This window comes from Aedes albopictus, chromosome 3, assembly GCF_035046485.1.
Source record: "Aedes albopictus strain Foshan chromosome 3, AalbF5, whole genome shotgun sequence".
NCBI classification, from domain to species: domain Eukaryota; kingdom Metazoa; phylum Arthropoda; class Insecta; order Diptera; family Culicidae; genus Aedes; species Aedes albopictus.
This window is the reverse complement of record NC_085138.1, coordinates 200,012,883-200,018,882: the sequence shown is the minus strand read 5'-3', so window position 1 is coordinate 200,018,882 and position 6,000 is coordinate 200,012,883.

The window sequence follows — 6,000 nt, the reverse complement described above, 5'->3', positions numbered from 1 at the left end:
ATGGTACCCATCTTCGGCCTAGTACCACCCATATTAATCTATTATTGTTCCAAAGACTGAACCGTTGATATTCATTACTTCGCACCGTCAGATATTTAGATTTTGCAGCATAAAACTAATCACGCCGTCGAATTAAACATTTTTTCAATAATTTATGCAATGTCATTGATTCATTGTTTGATTGATTTGACTTTATTAAAGAGACTTTCAGCCCTTGGCTGGTTCGTCTCTAGGATCATTGATTCAATTAAAAACGCTTTAAGGACAAACGTCTTAAAATCCCGCTTCTACAGTGCATCAGAACTTCAAACGCACAAATCTCAAGGAGCAAGCTTCAAACAACGGTGCGTTTTATTATTCTGTTCTTGCTCACTTGTTATTAGCTTAAAATAAGAAGCTCAGGTGTGTTGGTTTTGTTTACGGAGAGATTTGTGCCCTCGAAATCGTGAGTAGGTGCCATAGTCGGCCATTGTGGCGGCCATTTTGGGATTCTAACAAGTCTGTCCTTAAGATGTGCGAGCAGTTATTAAACCAAAGACATACCTGAGGATCTGCATACCACTTAGGGGCATCAATTTCTGTGATTCCAGAGACAAATACACCTAATTCTGATAAAAAAAATCCATCCTATATATGTCAGAGTCATAATTAGTTAGAGAGTTAGAGTCTTTGGCAAAGTTGTTTGATAAGTCAAAAATTTACAGCTGATTTACTATTGCATGTGAGATTCAGACACACTGGGCGACGCTTATTAAAAGTTTAGAATAGTTTAGAATTCCTCAAAAAGTTTTCAACAGATTTTGATTAGTTGAGAAACTATTTTTTGGCAAAATATTTAGGCACTTTAAAAAAAGTTACAACATGTTGAATATTTTTTGAATAAATATAAAGTGCATTATTTTTCAAAATTTCAACTACCACTAGTCAGTTAGAAACTTGAACCAAACGGCTTTTAAACTGAAAATTCTTGACAAGATGAACAGCTTTTCCAAATACATCAACATTCTAAAAGTCTAAAGTCTAAGTAATTAGAGTCATAGGGAATCGCGCCACTTGGGCGGTGGCTTCTATATAGAATCACCGACAAACAGACGTAACACCTACGAAATTGAAACTCATATAGGGTATCGCGCCACTTGGGCGGTGGCTTCTATATTCGTCTGTTTTCCACTATAACTCAGTCAAATTTGAACCAACTGACACAACTTTTGGAATGTGATGAGATAGGTATATTATCTTCCCGTGTACAACATTGCAAGTCAATTGGTTCAAAATTGACTGAGTTATAGTGAAAAACAGACGAATATAGAAGCCACCGCCCAAGTGGCGCGATACCCTATATGAGTTTCAATTTCGTAGGTGTTATGTCTGTTTGTCGGTGATTCTTGTTATATCATAAATAGATGTAACACTGACGTAATATCCATCCCATATATTTCAAGATCCTAACTATTTAGACAGTTGGTGTCCTCGACAAAATTGTTTGGCTGGTCAAGAACTTTCAATTGATGGGCCGTATGATTTCAAATCCTTCCACTAGGAGGCGCTAGAGCGCATACACATTTTTAGTTTTACTTATCTCAGGATCGTGATTAATTGGAAAGATGGCTGCTTCATTAAAGTATTTTCGTAGATCACTAGACTTTCGTATGGTATTGATTTCTGCCACACAGTTTTGGTAGTTGCAAATTTTCAAAAGCATGCCAATTAATTACCCAAAACACATTCAACAAGCAGTAACTTTTTATAAAATATATAAAAAAATCTCAAATTTTGACTGATAGTTCCTCATTTTGTTATCTGTAATTTCTACAATTTTAGACTTGATTGGTTAGCTCTACACAAAGATGGAGTGCTTTAAGCAGAATCATATTTTTGACTGTGTTCTATTCACTTTTATATTTAAGAAATAAGTGAATCAAATCAAATTAAATTTTGTAAGTTAAGAATTATATATTGATCTTTGATTACAATTTGATTTGAATACAATATGTCCAAAGTGAAAAAGTTCCAGCTTGTAGAATACTTTTCAAGAAATTCTAATCCCTTGCCTGCTTTTGCAAAATGGAAACTAACGTCTCCTAGTGGCAAAATCTCACATCTATTGGTAAATCAAGTGCAAGTGCTTTACTTACCAAACAACTTTGCTGAAGAAATCGTATTTCTATGTAAAAGGGATCCTGAGATGTATGAAATATAAAATTTGTTAGTTCTCTGGCGCCGCCTGTTGGTGGAACTTTAAATCAAACTATCCATCAACTGTAAGTCTTTGATCAACTTAATAACTTTATAATTTCGTCAGTGTTTCGTCTGTTGTCACAGAAATTTTCGGTTTGAGTGGTATTAGATTACGATTAAAAAATTTTACAATATCGCAGTACAATTACATCGTAGATTTTGGCCAAACACCATCATCCCGGTCCTTCAAAAGTCTACGTAGTTTATTAGTCGGCAATGGTACGCAATTTATAAACGATATCTCGAAAATGAGCGCATATACAAACTGTTTTGAATATAGAACTACGTTTGTCCAATTCAGAAGCCAGAAAAATTTGGTCTTTTCCACAGAACTTTTTTTCGTGACGTTACAACGCAAACTTCAACCAGGTGAAACTCAGGCTTCCGTGAACCGATTTTCTTTTTTTTTGTAGTCTCATTTGAAAGATCTTTTCGAGTACAAAGAGCATACAAAATTTCATATTTGTAACGTTTTCCGTATTGGAATAAAATTTAAAAATGTTGATTTTTCGTGACGTTACAACGCAATAAAAACTCATACTATGATCAGCCATATTTCAGAGTTGTAAAGTTTTCCGATTAAAAATCTTTTTATGCTAAAAAATCTACATACATTTATCTACAAATGATGGAAGACTTTTGAAAAATCAGTGTGTTGGTGTTTAAAATACGATAGTTTGGATGAAAAGTGTGCTTAAAAGACTTAAAATCACGATTTTAATGTTAATCTTAATCGTCGTTCAATTTATATTTATTGTCACACTAATATCATGTCGAATACATTTTTGGATGACAAAAGTAATGTAGAATGTGATAAAAATGTCAAATATGCCATAACTCAACTTTGATAAATTGGTATTGATGATACGGGGCCCGTAGAATGTGTCATCATTTTTTCCGCTGATCTGTATAACTTATTTACCATTAATACTCTATTGTTATCTAAAATTTTTGAGTAGCTGCCTGCATTGAAATTAGGGCTTCCAAATTTCCCGGGATTCAGCTTCCCGGGAAACGGGAAAAAATATGACCATTTCCCGGGATTTCCCGGGATCCCGGGAAATGAGAAAATTTTAATTTTAATCGAAAAATGTATTTTTTTAAAGAAAGACGTTAATCAGATATCATATTTTTTCCATTTTCTATTATAGACTGTGTACAATTCAGCAAATTTCATGATAAGAAGGTTCATATTTTACCATCAATGCATTTGAAGTACGATTTCAACTAATATTAAATAATGAAATTTCGATTTGAATTACATGAACCTGTCTTGCTAAATGCAGTTAATATTTTATTGATTATTTTGGGTAAGATACACCGGGGCAAGTTGAAACGGGTGGGGCAAGATGAAACGCGAAGTTTAGAAATAGATTCCAATACAATTTGGAAATTTATCCTTCATTAAAAGATTGTTTGAATCAAAAAGTATGTGTTATGGAAGTTACATTGTTAATAAACATAAGAAAACATCAAGTTAACCCACTGTTTCATCTACAGAGCTACAAGAATGGCTCAATACGTGCTATTGTCTGATCGTCTAATTAGCAAGAGCTGTGTGAGGTTGTTGCACCATGAACTAGTAGCAATGTACAAATTGATTTGTTCCTAAATAGTTGAGGAGTCATTAAGACCTTGTAGAAAGTCAGCTAAACATAAAACTCTGACTGTATTGCGTCTTACATGCAATGGTTGATGGTGGAATTAAAGGATGAATTCCATACTTTGAAGCAGTATTAAAAAAAAGGGATCGTTGTCGGTTGAAATCAGTTTTAATTCCTTTATATTTTATTAAGAGGATATTATCTGCGTAAGTTTTCCGTTAAGCTCGAATTATATAATAACATCAACATAAATAACATCTGCATAGAGGTCATGTGATTTGACGATTGTTAAATCAAGAAGCTGGGTAAATCAATCATTGACTCGTAATTTTAAATTGGTCATTAAACAATTGACAAAAAATATACAATAGCAACAAAAAATCCCGGGAAATTCGGGAAACCCGGGATGCAAAAATTTGATTCCCGGGATTCGGGAATCCCGGGAAATTTCATTTCCCGGGAAATCAATCCCGGGATTGGAAGCCCTAATTGAAATTATTGTACCAATCAGTTCAGAAACTAAGCGTAACCGCAAAGGTCGGGACAGAACTCTAATCTATATTATGCAGTAACCATCATACCGACCATTACTTTATTTAAAATTTCGGGACCGGATTGTGTCGCCACTACTGCAGCAACCTCGCTGGTCTCAAGCATGTTTATCATGCTCGATTTCATCATCGAGTTCGTATATGAACTCTTCGAAGTTAAGACTGGTAATAAGTATTTGTTGCACTAGATTGGAACTAAAACGAAGCAGTTTCTATAAGAATTCGGAACTTTAACATGATGTGACTTTCTTTCGAATCCCGAAATATTAACACCAAAAAAGATTGAACAAGCTGCTTTGGAAATCTGCGGACAGAAGTATACCGGATACGAACAGAAACGACTATAGAGTCTGCATGCGGTCGAACAACCTGGAAAACATGGCGTTCTATCCACGATTACCAATGCACTGGGATGGATGAATCTGTTGCGGACTACAGCGGCAATTGCTCGATTATGATTTTTTGCCACATGGACAAACAAACACTCCGGGACTCCAGTGAGAACGGTGAGAGTAGTCTTCGAACTATTGCGATTCTGCCAGCCTACCATGTATCACGGTCAGTACACCACCTGGGGTTCAACCACCAGTCATACGCTGCATATGGTCCAGAGAACCCGAGGTAGTCGATCTTATGTCTTAACATACCAGGCAAGGGCTAGTCTTCAGTTGATTCTGGAACAGCCCGAAAACTTAGAGAAGAAGTTGGTAAAAAACTATAGGCTAGACATGGAATGGAAGCGACTGTATTAGAGGTAAACCTATGTTAAGCATAGTTGACATCACAAATGAAGGTATTGACAATCATTTGAATAGATAGTCAGCAGCGCCGGAAGTCAACGGGGTGCATAATTGGATGTAGCAGGTGATTGACGAGACGAAGAACCTCTTCATCGCTCAGCTGAGTGGACGAGCAGGAATGGTAACAGCTACCCGATCAAAGTCTAACAACACAATTATAGCAAATCAAAAACACGATTTGTAATCAACAGCAAATCGATATCACATTTTGATATCAGTTTATTTAATTAAATTTGATTTCATATTTTGATATCGTTTTGCTGTCTTTTTCTTATCAATATAAATATTTAGTTTTGAAGTTATTTCAAAGCTTCTACATCTAGTACAAACATCTTATTATATTAAAGTTTTCATTTCATATTATCAGAAGAGGTTTTTTCATTTGATGATTTTTCCATTTTTTCGTGCTGATAACAAATACTGTTATCAATTTGCTGTCAGTGACAACAGGCACTGTTTTCAACTTGTTGTCACATGATCATTTTTCTGCTCGCATTTTTGATGTTTTAACCGTTAATACGACCAAAACGACAACAACCACAGTTAGGGGCTGTCCATTTATTACGTAAGGGAATTTTTGCGATTTTTCGACACCCCCACCCCCCTTGTAAGATTTTTTGTATGACAGCCCGAATATTTTTGTATGGCGCGTAAGATTTTTCAAACCCCCCCTCCCCCAAAAAACCCTTACATAATTAAGTAATGGACAGCCCCTTATCATAATTTGCAATATCACAACATCAAAATTAGTTTTCAGTTTGCTGTCAGACTTTTCTCGGGTAGCGTATCTGCGTATGACTTCAGTTC